This window comes from Dipodomys merriami, unplaced genomic scaffold, assembly GCF_024711535.1.
Source record: "Dipodomys merriami isolate MVZ:Mamm:240054 unplaced genomic scaffold, mDipMer1.0.p SCAF_11, whole genome shotgun sequence".
Lineage (NCBI taxonomy): Eukaryota > Metazoa > Chordata > Mammalia > Rodentia > Heteromyidae > Dipodomys > Dipodomys merriami.
In genome coordinates, this window is record NW_027202382.1 from 25,494,455 (window position 1) to 25,514,036 (window position 19,582).

Sequence of the window (19,582 nt, forward strand, 5' to 3'; positions counted from 1 at the left end):
AGCTGTTTTCTCAGTTGTAAAATGAACACTATAAAAGTATATTCAGTCTGGCTTGTAGACATGACATAGACCATTAAAGTACAAAATGAGACTGGAGCTGTAACTGCGGAAACATTCACCCTAGTTAATCTAGAGATGGGGGCCCAGATTGACATTCTTTTCCCAAGAGAACCTGGTATGATTGGCTTGCAGAAGAAGCTGAGCATCAGGCTCCTCTTGTCATAGTTGACTGTGGCATACCCTACATCGACACCCACTGCACCTAGGACTTGAGGAACTTCAAGTTCAGTTCTACCTGGTCTCTTCCTTCTACTGTCTCATCTAGTGGGTAGCAGAGGTGTGCACATACATCCTGCCATGACAGTGTCTTAGGGGTTGGGTGAACGTTTGTTCTAGCAGCCATAGTTAAATAAAGAGATGGAAAAGTATCCTTCCTTGTGTGGGTCATTTAGAGATGAGCAACACATTGGGCCTTAACTTTTATTCCATTCAGATCCATAATTCAGACCTTCCAGCCTGGAAGGAAAATAGCAAGGCCAAAGATGTAGTCATGAGAGAGAAAGCAGGTTAAGAATTTGTCCACATCTACCTGTTGGCATGTGGTACAGGCTACAATGGGATATGGAAAATGTGACTAGATAAAAACAAACTGATTTGCAGTCTTGTTTTTGAGAAGACAGACAGACCCAGAACTCTTTGATGGAAGAAGGAATTAGACCAATAATGAATCATGTAGAAACTTAGTTCAGAATCATCAGATGCCATGGGCTGCAGGAATGGAGGATGGTTTGGGCAAGTGTTTTGTCAAAGGTGATCATCGGCATTTGCAGCAACCCCTGGGAAATGCTTAGATATATAGATGCTCAGATTCCACTTCAGAGCCATTTCCTTAATCAGGAGCTCTGGGCCTGCATGCTAGTTTGGGGTTTTAGCAGACTTCTTCTATAGATTGAGATCTACTGATGAATGGAAGCCTCCAGATGGGCTTTTTTTTTTTTGGTTGTGGGGTCTGGATGCTGTCCCTGAACTCTTCAGCTCAAGGTGAGCACTCTACCACTTGGGCCACAATGACACTTTCAGTTTTCTGGTAGTTAATTGGAGATAAGAGTCTCATGGACTTTCCTGCCCAGGCTGGCTTTTGAACCTTGATCCTCAGATCTCAGCCTCCTGAGTAGCTAGGATTACAGGCGTGAGCCACCAGTGCCTGGCTCAAGGGCTTTTTTTATAAAAGTAAATCTTTTACAGAAGTCAGTATAAAGGGATCTGGGTATACTTTATTCATTGGTAGATAAACAAGGGACCTTAAATTACAAGGTGTTTTCTCCTGAGGGGAAACGAAGTGGCACAAGCCAGCAGACACTTCTGCTTCAGTGTGCAGGTCAGGGATATCTTCTTGCTCAGGGCAGCAATAGGATAAGCCGGGGCCTCCCTAGCCGCAGCCTGCCAAGCCTGCCTATGGCTCTGGAAATCAGGGCAAGGCAAGATTCCCACGTACAAAATTAGATCTTGGAAACAGGTTAGTTATCTTGGACAGACTTAGCACGAAGGAATGTTATCAGTATACAGATCTACACACAGATCTATAATGAAACTGGATTGAAACCATGCTCTTTCAAAGAGAAAGCCACCAGCCAGCGAGAACAGTGGAATTATCACATGCCTGGGCTTTACCTTGTATAGAAATGGGGAAACTGAGTTTCTGAAGATTGTCTAAAATTGATGCTCTCTCCCAACCCCTACCACAAACTTATATCAGTCGTGGTCTATCATCCCTCCCTCCCTCCCCCTGCCCTCCATTCTGAGGACTTGTGGTTTCTTTTAGGGTACACATCTAGATATGCAGACCTTTTGCAACTTCCCAACCAGAAGTCTAGCAATGTCCTGGACACAGCAGACAATGGCAGAGTTGTATATGAGGAAGAGATTAATTACTCTCTGAAACCATTAAATGAACCCAGCACAGTGAACTCTACAAAAGAAGAGAGGAGAGAAGCATGTGGATGCTATTGAAATTTTCCTCTCCTGCCCAGCGTCATTATCTTCATGTATTTTCGGTTGAGTTTTTGTGTGCTGTTACTAGGGCTTGAACTCAGGACTTTGTTCTGGCCTGGCTTTTTTTTGTTTTTTGCTCCAGGTTGGCATTCTACCACTTGAGACACACCTCTTCTTCCTCAAGGTCATTAACTTTGAGCATTTCATTTCTTGCCACCTCATTTTTCTTGTGGACCAGACATGTCCAAGCTAAGGGAGAACAACATGCCAGTGATACAGAGGTGTGCCTCATCTGGCCAGCAGCCCTTACAAGGTCCTTAAAATCATTGGGTATGTGATGGGACAGTTATCTATGTCTCTCATCCACTGGCTTCTATGGCCCATCTGTCTGTATTGATAGTATTGCATGGCCTGTCCATGTTGCTACATCCAAATGGCCCTGGGAAGAAAAAGGATTCTCACTCATGAAAGATGAATCTTCAACATTGAGATGACCTTGGAGGCTCACTTCTCTGAACCTCGATTTTCTGTAAAATAAAGAACCCAAGAGCGTATTTGTGGACACCTGGATGGTGAATAATCCATTTAATAACGGTGAGGATTTTGTTCTGTTGGGGTTTGGTTTTTACTTCTTCAAGGTGTTACTATGATCATACAAAGATATGGTACTTTGTGTGTTCTGAATAGGCATCACAGGTGTTGATTTTGCTTCTATTTCCTTCTTTTTTAAATGCCCTTTCTTTATCATAGTTTGGCCTTAGTAGGAATTGCATAATTTTAGCTTTAAAAAGACATGCACTAAGCCAGATACACAGCTCTCACATATAATCGCAGCTACTCAGGAGGCAGAGATCTAAGAATCCCAGTTCAGTGCCAGTCTAAGCTGATAAATCTGTGAAACTTTTATCTCTAACCAATGAGCAAAAAGCCAGAAATGCAGTCATGGCTCACACAATAAGGCACCAACTCTGTACTCCCTTAGGAGAGCATGAGGCTCTGAGTTCAAGTCTCAAAAAACAAACAAAAAACCCGACCATACCAACCAAGCCCTTGCCCTCAGCAAGGTATGTGTGTACTGTTTCATTTAATACAGTAATAGATGGTTAACTTCCTTCTTACTGCGTAAAAGCCACAGGATTGCCTGTCTCAGGCTTTGTGGTTGATTATTAACTGAGCAACATTTGAACTCAACTCAGTCTGACACTGCTAGGAGAAGCATGGAGATTCTAGTAGCACAGTTCTGATGCTTATCCCGGGTCACAGAGCAAGTGACAGACAATGCCAGGGTTAGAACTCAGAGCCTCTGAGAGTCAAGTTCTCGGCATCTAGGTTCCATCCTTTCCCAACCAGGGAGAGGGGAAGGATCTAAATCATGCTCTCCTATATGATCCCTCAGAAATCGGACAAAAAGCCTTTAGAGGCTGCTTTCTTTATGGAGTTTCTAACCTTAGAGGGGGGTGGGTAAAATAGAAGGGAAGGAGAGCTTAGTGTTTGTTTATCTATGTGCCATTCTTTTAGTCCCTGAGGGTATCATATCCATTTAGAAAGATTAAATAAAATGGGTTTGGGGACAGAGAAAAGAGACCTAGGTGGAGGCAGAAAGAAAAGAGTGAGAGAGAACCAGACAGAGACAGAGGAAAGTACAGCCTAAGCCTTAGAATAAAGAGACATTACTCAGTCACAAATAGGTCTCACATAAAGAGAAGCTGTTCCTTGGGAACTCACAAGGCAGGTGAAAGTCTCTTGGAGGATTCTTTTTGTCCGTGAACTTGGCTTTTCTTTCCAACATTCTCAGGTGCGCTGGGGGCCCTGGGAAACCAGAGGGCTTTTTCAAAAGACACTTCCATCTCCTCCTAATCTCTGTGCCTACAAACCAAATATTGATTTATTTAGTAAACCAGCCTGTGGAGGAGAGATTGTAAAGCCCTGTTTACTCAGCAGTTGGGCCCCCTGACAGCTGTTCAATGGGGGATTATGATGTCACAGTGGTAATTACACTATAAACAGGGGATAGGGGAAGAAGAACGCATGAAAGGGAACAGTGGGCTCCCGTTGCCAGGCAACACAAAATATGTAACCTGAAACCCCAGCAAGCATGTTAATTTCCCTACCAGCCTCCCAGATGTCCTCACAGTAGGGCCAACACTCAGTTTCAGTTTCAATTTGTTTATTTGTCCTTCTGCAGTCAGCAATGTGGAGCTGAGACCTGAGCAAGGAGCAAGGGGAAATGGAGAAAAGTGGGAATGTGCTTTATAAGTACCTGGGGTATCAGAGGACAGGAGAAAGCTATGGAGCATGCTCCCTCTGCAGAAAGCTGTAGAGTCAGTGTCTAAAGCAGGAGCTAAAGCCAGCTAAGAAGGCAAGTAGGAAAATGAACCGCTGGTCAGGAGGAAACAGAATTCGGAGAGGGGGGGAAAAAAAGAAGGAAATGAAACTGATTGAACAGGGAAGAGGGAAGGAGGCACAATCTGTGGGCGGAGCAGACCCCCTGAGACTGGGAGTCTCTGGCGTCTCACAGCCACAGCTCCACCTAGCGGTTGCCCCGTGTCCTTGCACTCCCTCGTCCCCCTGTGTGGAAGTGTTCCCTATGGGCAGGTCCTGCTTTTCTTTGGGTAGCTTTACCAGAACATTCTTAAAACTGAGCTCTCATAAACCTCTCTGTTCTAGCCGCTTCCCAACCCATGTTGACTCAGATTTCAGGGTTCAGGAAAAGTACCTCTCAGCCCAACAGAGATCTAGCAACAATGACCATTATACCCTGGGGTTTTCCTTCCTGAATTCTAATCCCCGCACTACTTTTGCCAATGTTTTCTTTCTTTTTTCCTCCCCTTTCATATATTTTTTTAAACAGCAGACAGAACTACTTCCCCAAATGGAATAGTTTTCCAGTTCCTGTTCCTCTTGCAATCTAGGATTTGAAAACAGACACACTCTCCCATCGTATCTCCCTCTTCTTCGGATTAACCACATCTCCCTTCTTTAAGTACCCTCTCCTTCGAGAGCTATCAAGGTGTGTTGAAGGTGGCTGGAACAAGCTTAGGGAAGCAGATGGTCACATTTTCAGGACTTCTGACATCTTGGTATGAATTGATAGTTGCTTCAAATCCATCCTAGGAAAAGTATTTCAACCAATCATCCATGCTCCAGACAACAAGTTGACAGCACAGCACTGTCCCTAACCAGCCGTTTTCAACCTCATTTGCACTGAATGCTTCACAGAGGATGGGCATAAACCCATAGCCACAGACCCCTTACAAACCACAGGCCTCTCTCTCCAGGAAACTACAAAGGAAGACAGCTCCTCAGTAAAGTCTAAAGCAGTGGGACATCTTCCTCACTCTTTTTCCACGTCCAGTGGCCACCTTTGCTGACAGAGAACATTTCTCCTGGCACTGATTCCTATCTTAGCCACAAATTTCCACCAGGCACTCTGACAGCCAGATGTTGAAGTGACCAGGTTGCAAAAATCATAATACATTAAGAAACCAGCTCACTGAGCCAAATGGTACAGATTGCTGCTGCTGCTACCGCTGGCATAAACAGAAACAAAGCAGCTGGTACAAGCTATGGGTTTTCTGAAAATTATGGGACATTGTCAAAGTGCTTCTAAATTCTAGTAATAACTGTCTAGAATGACTTCATTCCAGCTGCAGTTAACCACTCTTTTAGTGTTGAGTTAGGAGTCTATCACTTTCCCTCTGTGAGCCTCAGTTTCCCTCTTTATTAACACTGAAAGTCAGAGGCCCAGGATGTCTAACTGTGGAGGACTTTTGCAGCTGGCTCCAACATGGGCCCCCAGCACTCACTTTCTGACCAGTTCAGTGAACAGAGCTCGACTTGCACGGAGTGAGCAGCGTTTTTCCACAAGCTCATTCTCACTGGATGGATTTGCCTCCCATTCCCACTTCTGTTGTCCGGGGGATGGTTTGTTTGTTGTGACTGACTCCACAGATGCCTTACAAATGCTGGTGAAATTGTCTTCATGGTTGCAGCCCAGAGCTGTCCTATCTCCCAAAGAATCTCACCAAGCCCAAGCTCATTTTTAAGTCACTTCCCTAAGCAAGGCACCTGAGATGCCCTACCTTCTTCAGATGATGCAAAGAGGTGTGTGTGTGTGTGTGTGTGTGGCAGGGGGGAGAGATCTGAGAGCCTTGGCAAAGCCTCTTCTCCTCTGAAAAGATCCTTTCCCAGGACCTTGCGTGACCTGTTCCAAGAACCAACACGTAATAGTGTTTGGATTGCCACCATTAAGACAACTTAGAAAGTATCCCAGTACAGACACTTCACCTTCCTACCATGATCCTGTCAAAAACCAGGTGGAATGCTAAGAGTCCCTCATCCTTTGGCAGTCCAGTCTTTCTTAATCTCCTCTACCACTTCTTCCTATAGTTCTAGCCATGTAGGTCTTTTTTTTTTTGGTCATGGGGCCTGGGCGCTGTCCCTCAGCTCTTCAGCTCAAGGCTAGTGCTCTACCACTTGAGCCACAGCGCCACTTCCAGCTTTTTCTGCTTATGTGGTGCTGAGGAATTGAACCCAGGGCCTCATGCATGCAAGGCAAGCACTCTACCACGAGACACCTTCCCAGGCCCCCATGTAGGTCTCTTGCTAACCATGTTCCCATTTTCCAAATCACTCTTCCTATCTGGGGCTACGACTTGATTAGTTGTGAGTATCTGGTCAGATAATACCGCCCATGATTCCCCTAGACTCCCCTGTGTAAAATGGACTCTTCCACTTCTCTGTCCACAATAATAAACTCCCAGTTTATTATGTCTCCATCCACTTCTGCCATGGACATGGCATATGTCCATCCTGCATTCACTCTTTCCCCAGACTGCTGGATCCACAAGCACAGGGCCTTTAGTTTATTCATTGAGGAATCCCCAAAGCCTACAACAATGTTAGGCAACATAACAGACATGCGGTAAACACCTGGTGATTGAGTGAATGCAAGTCTCATTAACTCATGGATTCTACAACTGTGAACTTGTCTACTCACTAAAATTTATTTCTAAATTCAAAACCCGGAATAATTCCACAATTGTTCACAGACATGTGTAGAGCAGTGGAAAAAGTTTTTCACCATCCCCTGTCATGGTTAAGCAAAGCACCACTGTCTTATTTTAGCTTCCAAACTGTAAACCAGTGTATTATTTGAAGTGTACTTGGTGCCATGCATTTTACGTTTTTATGCTTCTTTTTGTCTGTGGTGGTGCTTTTACTGGTGTCCAAGCAGTGTTAAAGTGTGGTCTAGTGTTTCTAAGTGCAAAATGGCTGTGATATATGTGACTTACAGAGAAAATATGTGTGTTCGATAAACTTCATTAGACTTGTATGACCATGCTAATGGTCAATGTGAAGGAGCATCCTTAACCTTACCTCAGCATGCCTGAAGTAAGATTATACACATTTGTTGACTTATAGTGGGGTTACATCCCAATAAGCCCATAGTAGGTTGAAAATATTAAGTTAAAAAAGTATCTATTTCCCCTAACTTGCTAAACATCAGAATTCAGCAACAGGGAAAAGATCTGAGAATCTCCCCCAGTGTTCACATTGGGGCGGGGGAGGGGGGGGATACTGCTACCTTGCATACCTTGCATTGTAAAAGGATATCATCCTTTTTGTGGCTAGCCTGGACAAGAGCAAAGTTCAAATTATGGTTCTTACTAAATATGGATCATTTTTATACTATCATAAAGTACAAAAATCATAAAGTTGAACTCTCCTGAATTAGGGAGTATCTGTATAGAAAAAAATGATACATAGAAACCTAACTATGCACAAACCTTACTTTGAAAACACCTAATCTAATGTTTTCTCCAATAGTGACTGGTAAATATTTACTTAGTGAATGTTCACTGAGACTAAGACTTCATACCCCATAGTTACTATGAACAACAAAAATCCACTCTCTCTGGGTTTGGATCTAAAGCACAAGGCCTACTAGCAGGAGTGAGGACCTGGCAAGCAACTAGTTCTCTGAGACTTAAATTCCTAAATTTGTAAGTAGTATCTCTCTGTATAATTGTTCTGAAGAATGATGAGATAACTCATATAAAAGCATGCCTAGCTTTGGCACCTAACTCAGAGACAATATGCCACAGAAAGCTATCCAATCCCCCTGCATTTTTCTTGTTCGTATAGATTTGCAATCTACGGGCACATGCATTTGGTTTTCCTGTACAACCAAAAGCACTTCTCCTTGTAGTTCTCAAGAGGTTCGAACTTCCACCAGCGATCCTGACCTATCTTACTACTGACCACTGGGCTTACAATCAACTGCTGAATTGTGTAATAAGCACTTCCTTTAGCATAGCATTTCCCTCCTTCCTAAGGTTTTTTACCTTCTTACAATAAACTTCCTAGAGGGAAGTCGCTAATTTTATGGGTGCAAACACGTGTATGGCCCTGATAGTAGGTTTCAACAGTGGTGATAAGAAAAGACTTCTTGGCAGTCACATACACACCCAGGATTTAAAGGTTTACAAAGTGATTCATCTATCATCCTTTAACTCTCTACATGTCAGGGAATTCAGACCCAAGGAAACTCAGATTAAAGAAAAGAAGTGAGGACTTCAAGGTAACAGGATCAGTCAGTGCCAGATCCCATATCTACCACCTCTTGGGTCAATATTGCTCCTTCTACTCCTTGGCTAGAATGAAAATTGGAGTATTATTTCTAGGTATAGTTATGCTGCTCCTGAGCTTCTAAGGGCCCATCATTTGAGGGAAAAGAATTGTCACACATTTTATATGTTAAATACTTTGGTCTGCTTTTACTTTTTCCCCTTCCAATGTAGGCATTGAAATACTGACAATATGGATCAAAAGAAGAAGGAAAAGAAGGAGGAGGAGGAGGAGGAAGAGGAGGAGGAGGAGGAGGAGGAGGAGGAGGAGGAGGAGGAGGAGGAGGAGGGAGGAGGAGGAGGAGGAGGAGGAGAGGAGGAGGAGAAGCAGCTCTATGCATCAGAGCAGGGCCCAATACCAGAAAGACTAAGGCAGGAATCCAAATCATAGCATAGCACCGTCTGTGTATCTGACATCTCAACTCTTGTCATTCAACTGTTTCCTGTAGGAGGGACAAGGATTGCAACTTTGAATCCAGAGCGGTGCTTTGCTGATATGAAGATAGTGGATGTGTACATATAAATCATCATGAGAGTAATTAATGGTTCCTCACTAGAGAGTAGCAGAGCCTTAGGAAGTCATGAACTCCATTAGCACAGCTTTGTACACTCCCAAGTCTTAGCCTAGAAAAGTTCCCAATGAGACCAGAACAGAACAGAGGTAGAATACTGCAAGGTTCATATGGAGCCATTTGAATTTCAGAAAGTAGCGTTCTTGTATAATCCCAACCAAGAAAGATGATTCTCCTTCATGGACCCAGGTTCCATTGGCTAATGATCCTCAAGTGGACACTGAGTAAGAAAAGAAGTTTGTTTGTTTGTTTGGCAATACTGGAGGAACTCAGGACCTCAAGTTTAGTGATTGCTACGCATGCACTCGACCACTTGAACTTTACCTTCTACCCCAGTTCTTTTTGTTTTGTTTTGTTTTAGTTTTTGAGATAAGGACTTATGCTAACTTTTGGCTGGGCTGGGACAATATGTGTGTACAACCATGGCCAGCCCCCCAAAGAAGAGTTTTACAGATAGGTGTCTATATCAATTAACATCTTAGATTGAGTATGAGATGGTCTAATCTTTCATTAAGAATGCTTTATTAGCAGATGGGAAGATTTGTCATTTTTTCCTTCTAGAAGTTAGCCAACCTATGTTTTCTATACATTTCTTGTTTTGATAAGATGAAAGGAAGATAGAGGGAGATAGAAAAGAATAAAAATGCTTTGAATTCCACAGAAATAACCATATAAAAAAGAAAAATATACACTGATCATAAAAATACATGCTCTGTTTCCTTAATATTTAACAAAAAAAGTTTTCCTTTAATACAAACGGAAGCCTTCTTTTATTCTAATCAGCAGTGCCATGAATGAATGTCTTGGAGGAAAGGTAGACATCTCCATAAAACTAATTCTTATTTTTCCATGAAGGTAATTACATAGTCTGATATTGGTACCCAGAATATTAGTCAAAGTTTTAGCTGTGTTTCATAAGGATCCATTAGCAACTAATTATTCTTATATATATATATATATATATATATATATATATAGCATACTATACACTGATCCTAGAAGTGAGAAATGTATCCAATTTATTTCCTATTTCATGATGATAAAGAAGGGGATATGTACAAATAATGAAACACAAATATATCCAACTTATTTAGCTCCTATTTATTTATTTATTCATTCATTTTGTCAGTCATGGGCCTTAAATTCAGGTCCTTGTCCCTGAGTATTTTTGCTCTACCACTTTGAGCCACATCCCCACTTCTTAGCTCCTACTTTATGAGGACAAAAATAAAGCACACTAGATATTGCTCTTGAGGAGCCCAAAAAGGAAGTGAGCAGATAAGCAAAGTTATTTAGTGTTATATGATAGGCATAGAAATTGCCGGGGAAGTGGAGGATTCCCCACTGACCTGCCAGCTTTGGAGAATAACAGGAACGTTCCAGATGAATGAAGTGGAGGAGGAAAGGACATGCAAATTAGTTGGACTCTTCACTGTAAAGTCTATCATAGAGAGACCATACTCCATAGGGTTGATAAGAACATTAGATAGGAGTGATAGTTTAAGACCAGATGCTAAAGGCAACTGAATATCATGAACATTTTCGACTCCACCAGTTAGCATCAAAAATATGTGAGGTCTCTCTCAGACATGAACATATAGAAGACAGACTGATACTAGCAGACAGATAGTCACTAGAGAAGAACCTACAGAAGATCCTATGGGTGAAATTGGAGTTTTACTATGGCCTCATGAAACAGAGGGAAGGAAAAGACATTAGAGGAAGCCATGATAGGAAACTCAGCTGGAAAACATTGTTGAAGAAGCTGAATTCTTGTACAGTTGTGCATCATCTCTTAAGAGAAACCAGGTTTTAAGAGTTACCAGGTCCAAGCCTGGTAACAAAATACAAGGTGGTCCCACCTTTACCTCCCGAGCTTTTCTTCCTTAACTAATGGACTCACAAACTAACAGAGGGAAGAAAATGGAAGTTCCTCACAGGTTTTTCTCTGGGCCCCATGGATAGATAGATGCCTCTCTGACTGAGAAAGGTCATTAGCAGAAATCAGCCAGGCTGGTTCTCATTACTGAGCAAGCAGCCAAGGTGAGATTAAACTATGGCTATTGTTAATTAGAAGATGACCATGCATAGAACTTGTGAGGATCGAGGCTGGGAAGGTGGCTCAGTGGTAGAGCACTTGTCTTGCATACATGAGGCCCTGGGTTCGATTCCTCAGCACCACATAAGCAAAAAGAAAAAAGCCAAAAGTGGTGCTGTGGCTCAAGTGGTAGAGCGCTAGCCTTGAGCTGAAGAGCTGAGGGACAGTGCCCAGGCCCAGAGTTCAGGCCCCACAACTGGACGCCCCCCCAAAAAAAAGAATTTGTGAGGATCCAGGGGCATGAGCTTATTCCCTGCATGTCCCTAGAAAAGCTAGATGAAGAGGGACACATGATGTTTACTTGATGGTTTTTTTCAAGAAAGATGGTAAGATGACAAGAACATTTCAAGGCCATGCTTTGTTGGGAAAGATTCTGCCTGATCGTCTTCTCATAACTCAGACCACTCTGTGTATCTTCCCAAAAATGGACACGTGGAAAAGAAGAAAAAAGTGCAAGTATGCAAAGAAAGGGGCAGACGCCAAAAATGAGAAGAAAAATCTTGCATTTATGACACACATACTCTCACTTCTCTTTGTTTTCACTAATTCTGTCAGTGTCTTCCTCAAGAACAAGAGGAGAATCCCATTCATAGCCATAGGCCAAAGTGATAAAGGCCTTATAGATAGACTAACCATTGCTGTTTCTGCTGGACTCCATCCTAAAAGTTCAGAAGGACATAAGGGTAAGTGTCTTTAGAATACAATGGGGTAAACAAATAATGAAGGTTATAACCTATCACTGTAGGTGATATACCATGGAATATACTAGAAGCATTGTTAAAAAATATTTATTAGATGAACCTTTAAAAGACCATGCCTTGTAATTTCAGTTATGAAATTCACTTCACTGGATTCTTGTTATACTAGCCCTACTACTCAAAAATATTTATAACAATTGCCAATTCTTTTACTGGGAGGCTTACAAATTACACTTAAAAGTATTGATAATTTTGACTAATTTTTTATTTTGAACATGACATGAATAGAGATGAACGTGGAGGCGAAGTATTTTATGAAGCTCCCAATTTTGATCTAAAGGACAGATTTGTCACCACATGAAAGCACAGTGGGTAATTACCAGGTAGTTGAAATGACAATTAACTCCATCCTTAATAATTATAATTTGACAGACAATATATCAAGATGGCAGCCATCTGTAAATAAACACCCACAGAGCCAGCTGAATACTATTGCACAATAGCTTAACCTCATAAAACTAGCAAACTAGTTCTGACTAGTGAGCAAGTAAATCTCCTAAAGACCAGAAACAATTTTTTGGGTCACTATGTTCCTACATTTGTCAGCTGGACACAATTGAGGTCTCAGTGTTGTTTTGTTTTGTTTGTATTTTATTTCTTTTCTTGGACAATTATTTTTCCAGAAAACATTAGCTCATTTTAAAATATGGGATTATAACTTTTTGGTTCAAGTGAAATTGTTCTCTTAAATAGCTTTACCCTAGGGCCTAACATATCCATTGGCGTATTTTGCCATAGCCACAGAGAAACATCTCCAGTTAAGTCTCTCTTTCTTAAAAATGTCTCCATATGTATCTTCTATTACAGTCTTCTGGTTCTTTCCCTTGCATTATTCATCCCTAGATTTTAATAATTATAATGGTATCCAAATCAACAGACTATATTCTTAATACTTTCTGCTACCTAATTTAGATGTATCTTATTGGATGATCTTCTTAATAACTTTCTGACGGACATCTTTTTGTCCAATCACCTGTGAGAATATGAAGCCCAGGAATGAGCCAGTCACTTCCCTGGGTTCATATAGATAGTAAATGGTAAAGTACAAGTCCAAACACCCAAAGCTGTTGCTATCATTTCTGCAATTTCATCTGTGCAGCTTTAATTATTTTCTCTAGATTTTATATTGGCCCTGTTTTTCAAAACTCAAATATCTCCTTCTTCATCTGACTTAACTACTCCCACATAGTTATAACAACATTATTAAGGATTCTTAAATCTGGCTTTAACCCAGATCTTTCCTCTTCAATAACCACATCTTCAGAGCAACACATTGCTATAGACCCTGCCTGGATTCCTTCTTTCATTCAGCAAATGCTTGTTACATGACTTGTGATCAGGTATACTATGTGAAACTCATGGAATATAGTGGGAAATAATATCATAATCAGTATCCCCATATTGCTTATGGAAGCAATAAAGCAGAAAGATGGAGAATAATAGATGACAATTTAAAGGTAAAAGGTAGGGTGTAGCACACGCTGATAACATGCTGAAGAGGGATAAATCAGGGGAGCGGCAATTGGGAGATCAGCAGTAGCTGAGCACTTGATTCAGCTAACAAGTCCACAGGAGGCCTTGTTGAAGAAGTGGCATTCAGGTGAAGACAGAGAGGCTGTCGGGGGCTAATTGGTGGGCATCTAAGGGGAGTCCATCTCAGCTAGAGAGAAAGACACTGGGAAGTTCCAGTGAGGAACATAATGATCTTAGGAGTACTCAGGAATCCAATATGGAAGAGTCGGTTAAGAGAAAGCTGGTGTAGAAAACGTCCTGGTGAGGCTGGGCTTGGCACTTGGAGAGGGATGGTTTATACAGACCGCAAAATAAATATTCTGGGATTTTACTCTGAGTGAGATGAACTTGGAGGCTTTGGACAGAGGGGTCAGCTGACTCCTCTTTAAGAGGGCCACACTGGCTGCTGTGTTGACAGCAGGTTGTGGGAGGGAAAGACAGAAAGCCACTCAGCATCAGAGGTCCTTTCAATAATCCCATGAGAGATGATGGTGGTGTCCCTGAGAATGGGCAGCTACGAAGACAATGAGAAATGACCCGATCTTGGATATATATATTTTTAAAGACAGCAGAATTTGCTGACATGTGAGATACTAGTTGTGAGAGAGAGGAATCATGAAAGACTTCAAATCACTTGTTGAGAAGGGAGAATTTGTCAGAAACAGATCTCGGGGTAGAAGTGGACATATGATCATTAGCTTAGCATTGAATGTTTCTTGGTGGCTTTTATACACGTGTGTATAATCACCTATTGTTTCCACCAAACCATATGCACACACTTAAATGAACACACACAGTCTTTCTCCTGGGTATCCCCAGCTCCATTATCAATATCACTCACTATCCATTCAGGCATTTGTGCCATATTTAAGGCCCCTTATTGATGCTCCCTTCTCATTCCAACAAGTGAGCATCTCCCAGTTAATTCTTTCCTGCATTGTTTTCTATACGTTCTTCCATCAAAGCACCTTCCAAAGTTTTCATCTCTGTAGCTTTCCCCGGAAGAAAAAAAAAGCACTGCTCAGTTCTTTTACTCGGGTGATATGATTCATCAAGCCGATACAACTTTTTATATTTGTTGGTACTTGTAGTAAAGCATGTATGTAGGAGTGATGGGAAATGAGGCTAGAGGAGAAAAAGGGAACGAGTTTGTGAAGGACTTTGATGCAATACAAAGACAATTGTGCTTAGTCCTGAAGTTGAGAGGGAACAATAGCAGAGTTTCAGAAAGACAGAGGGCTTGAGTAGTACGAGTTTAGGACTCAGTCCAGCAAGCAGGAAGGCAAGTCAGTCCGGACTCCACAGGATCCTAAACTACTGTGGGGATATGGGAATGGAGAAGATGGATGGCTTTTCTGAACTAAACGCTACTGGGGCTTTAGTAACAGTTTCAGTCATAATCCCCTGTACTAACTCATTGGATTCTCTTAACCATGTCATGAGACAAAGAGCAATCGGACTTGGTTTAGAGAAGAATTCAAGTAAGATACAGCTCTCCTGAGTAAGTTGTCTAAGCAATGTTGCTCTTAAGTAGTACAGCCTAGATTTGAATACTGCCAATTGATCCAGGACACATGCTCTTCCCTCTACTCTACTCCTTAAGGACATAGTGAATTAATATAAAACTGTATTTAGAAGCCCATGAGCATTTCCTAACCCATATTAACCCAAACGGAATGTCTATTTCAATACATTTTGGAAAAATCACCCTTCCAAAATATACTGTTTGTGAATAGTACATGCAAGAACGTGGGTTTATATGGATGCTTAGCCATTAAATGATGTTTTTCTTAGTCTTTTTTTCCTCCTTCAGTCAAATGAGGGGAAACGTCTAGCATATGGAAACATTTCCACACTGCAAGTTATGCTGAAGGGGAATATTAAGCAATTTGCAAACACTGTCAAATGAAATATAAATATGCATTAGAAAAATGCTGCGTAGAGACAAAAATATCTTTGTATCAATGATTCATTCAGTCAATCATTCTTTCATTCAACAAACATTAATCAGTCACCCATGTTATGTCAGGGACAGTGGTGAGCAGAGGGAAGAGAGAGATGAATAAGACTTACCCCTTTCATAGGAAAACCTATAGCCTTGTGATTTGTATTTTTAAATAGCCATGGCTGAATGAAAATATAGCCCTTGACTTGAAGATAAACAGATCCCTGTGTTTTGATTCGAGTAGGCCCATGGTGTCTAGCCTAGTTATGCTTCTTAGTAGCTAAACATGCCACCCCATCTACCCGAGCCTCAATTTCCTTAGTGGAGAGCAAGACACTATCTTTCAGGATAGTTGTGAAACTTAGGGACCATATTTAATAGGTAATACCAGTGTGAACTAATGAATAGTTCAACGAAGGACCACTATGTTGTTGTTTTCTAATCACCAGACCATTTTTAATAGTCCAGTCAAAATTATAAGTAGCCAACCATGTCTATATGCTTCTAAACTCACAGATGTAAAGTGTTTTGTGGCTCCAGATCGGAAGAAGATAACCTTATGATCAGGAACTAAATTGGTTGAGTTCTTGAAAAAGCAGGAACAGCCAATGTGCACACTAGGGGGAAGGGAACATTTTTGAACATCCACTTATGAAATGGGAATAAAACTTATTAAAGAAATGGTGAAGACTTGCTGAACAATGTAAAGAATAGCTCCCTGAAAACCTGTGGAGAGACAACATTAGATTTATTTTGTCTTTTCTTTTTTTGGTACTGGGGATCGAACCCAGGACGTTGCACTTGCTAGGCAAGCGCTTTGCCACTGAGCTACATCCCAGAAAGTTATCTTCATACAACTGACACCACTGAAATGGTTCTTTCCTAACATGGAGCCTCGATATACAAGATTTCACCTGGGTCTGCCCATTGTCTATTTTCCTAGGTATGAGTCAACAGGGAATATCCCAAGAAATCCAGTAATAAATAAAATAACAAAAGATGATAAATAAAACACTGTTGGACTAGTTCTTCCACCTCCAAAAGGAAGTCATCTCACTCTATAAGGATTAACTGATAGACGAATTACAGAGGAAACACACAAATATCACACACATATGTAGCTACTATTTTTTTTTGCCAGAGTCTATTGGAAAGAACTTATAGAGTGTTCTCAATAACTTAATTAGGTAAATTGTTATTGTTATTAGTATTATTATTATTTCTAGTTTATTGGCTGAGGAAACAAACTCAGACAGGATAAACTGGAATTCTCTTGAATCCCAGCAGGTGTTCTCCAAAAAGAACTCATTGTCTCACTCACTGGTTAGGGAAATTTGAATCTAGATATCTGTAACATCAAAACCAAGCTCCTATTCAGGCGCTATTCTGTGTCTTAGAGTAAAATCTGATCGATTGGTATGCACTATCTGATTTTTCTCTGTGTCTTGCATCATCTCCTTCTCTTATGGCAAGTCTCTGGCTTTGTCTGTCTGTCAGGGATCTCCAGGAGACAAACTTCTTTTTTTTGGGGGGGGGTCCAGTCGTGGGGCCTGAACTCTGGGCCTGGGCGCTGTCCCTCAGCTCTTCAGCTCAAGGCTAGCGCTCTACCACTTGAGCCACAGCGCCATTTCTGGCTTTTTCTTTTTGCATATGTGGTACTGAGGAATCGAACCCAGGGCCTCACGCATGCAAGGCAAGTGCTCTACCACTGAGCTACCTTCCCAGCCCAAGACAGTCTTCTATAATGGATATTTCCATGTCCTTGGCTCTCAAAGTTTTGATTGAGCCTGGCCTATGGACAGCATCAGCAAGTGATCAGGGACAAAGGGAGAAGGACTATGCTATTTGTTATTGTGTTTCTTCTCAGTCTTGTTGCACTGAGCCATGATTTGTTTCCTACAACTGCAGGTCCTGTTAGGTCACCTCTCTACCCTTTGCCTCTTCTATCTGGGGCATAGATTCTTCTTATTGTTAATTTTGGAGTGCCTAACCCATTCCTTCTTGACTCCCTTGACTTTGTTCATGTATTTGTAGATAACTCTTTTCATGAAATTATAGTCAACCTTTGAGTATGCTATTTTATTTCCTGCTAAGACTCTATTGCTATATTGTGCCAAAAATCTATTTTATATTCCATTCCACCATCGTTTAGACTCATAAATTTGGATTTGAGTATCCAGTAAATAGCATCAACTTGCATCTTATGGAAATGAATCAGCTGAGATTGCAGTGCACACATTTAGTTTGGATTTGATGAGCTTGCTGGAGGGACAATAAACTCCCCACATGTTATTGGCAATCACTGTAGTGAATGAAATTTCCCAGTCGCACTTGGAATGTGATGTTTTTCCATGAGGCTGCACTACAAAGATGAAATCCAAAGAGTATGAAAACACACTTTACAGACCCTGCCAAGTTTTCTAGACTGTATGCAAAATGGAGCTAAAAAGCATTTGTAACTGTGTCATAGAGAGTGGGGCTTTGGTGGGGAGAATTTGACCAGAGTTGCTCGAACTCTCGTGCTGCTGATTTTTGGAGATGATGAGTGAGTAATTTGAAAATGAACTGAGAAATATTTGAATGTTAGTGGCTTTTTTGGTTGAAGTTTTCACAGGGTTTCTACCCAATAATAGTTTGTCCACATGCACACACAAAAGCAGAAATCAAAGGGACCAAATATGGAGTCTGAAGTCATAACTCAATGGTTCTGCTAAGTAAAGGCCAAGAGTCTTTAAACAAGTAAATTAGAAATTTTAGGCCCTTATTCCCCAAAGTATGTCTCTTTCACCAAAAGAAAGCATGTAATAATCTCATTCTCTGCCTCAAATACCTTACGGTTAGCTTGAGGCATGATATGTGATGTGATTCTCTTTGGGAAAGTTTTAGGAGATAGTGTTATTTTTGTTGGGTGTCTTCAAGCTTGTAGCTCTTGGCATTAAGGCAAACCTGGCAACTGCAATTTTATGTTCTCTCCTTAGAACAGGAAAATACATTTCTATGTTTGATAGTACTATCTCTTTGTTCTTCCAAAACTCTCCTATGATCAAGATGCATTATTCACATAAATTGACATGTTAAATGGAAATGCCTTTGTATAACTACTTAATGATAATAAGAAATACATTTTAAAAAACCCCTATGAGTTATTCAATATCTATCCCCCCCTACCCACTTCTACACCCCTCTATAGTTACTTTGACAAGCTTTTAGTGCTTTATTTCCATAGTAGAATGGAATAGGTGTTTAGAGTCTTCTGTGGATTAATATAAACATTTCAAGAACCAATGCAACAGTGATGCTCACAAGACACTATGTTGGAAACGAACTTTACAACTTGGGAGGGGGTGGGGAGGCCAGGGGGAGGAAAATGGGAGAAAACGAGGGAGGAAGTAATATCGCTCCAAAAGAAATATGCTCACTACCTTATTAATTTATTTAATACCATGAACATGCTACATAAAGGATGTGGAGAGGAACAGAGGGAACCAGGGAATATTATCTTCCTTTTTGATTGAGGAATATAGCCGTCCTCTTTGGAGAAAACCTAGATTTAGTGGACCATTTGGTTTTACCCAGCATACCCCAACTCCAACCTTACTTACTTAATTGCAACCCCTGTGTACATTATCTTTACAATAAAAATAAAAGTTAAAAGGAAAAAAAAGAATCTGTTTTAATTCCCTGGAGCCTAGAGGTAGTCTTTTCCATCTAGCTCCTAATTGTGTGGCATCAGGCAAGTTTTGCAAGGTCTCTGTCTTTCTCCCTTTCATCCACCAGGGGCACAGACTTTGTTTCAATGATTTTTTTTTTTTAATTGTATTTTATTTTATTTGAGAACATACTGTACAGAGGGGCTACAATTACATGGGCAGGATAATGCATACATTTCTTACCAAGCATTGCAGCCTCCTCCTTTGTTTACCCTTCACTTCCCTTCCCCGCCTCCCCCCTCCCCCCACCCAATTTTACCCCCCTCCCCCCACCCAATTATACCCCCCTCCCCCCCCCACACCGACATTGTAAAGCTGGTTTTGACATGACATTTTGTACTTCTCATTGTTGCAACAGGTCCACCT

The 19,582-nt window shown here is 41.2% G+C and overlaps 1 long non-coding RNA gene across 2 annotated transcripts in view; it reads right to left on the reverse strand.

Annotated features, from left to right (window-relative positions):
* LOC138816276 (uncharacterized) overlaps positions 1-3,937 on the reverse strand; it is a 141,452-nt gene extending 137,515 nt beyond the window's left edge. For both annotated transcript variants that reach the window (XR_011368603.1, XR_011368602.1), the window contains exon 1: positions 3,718-3,937. This is a non-coding gene — a long non-coding RNA (uncharacterized lncRNA). The remainder of the gene's footprint in view (positions 1-3,717) is intronic.
* Positions 3,938-19,582: the final 15,645 nt, after the last annotated feature.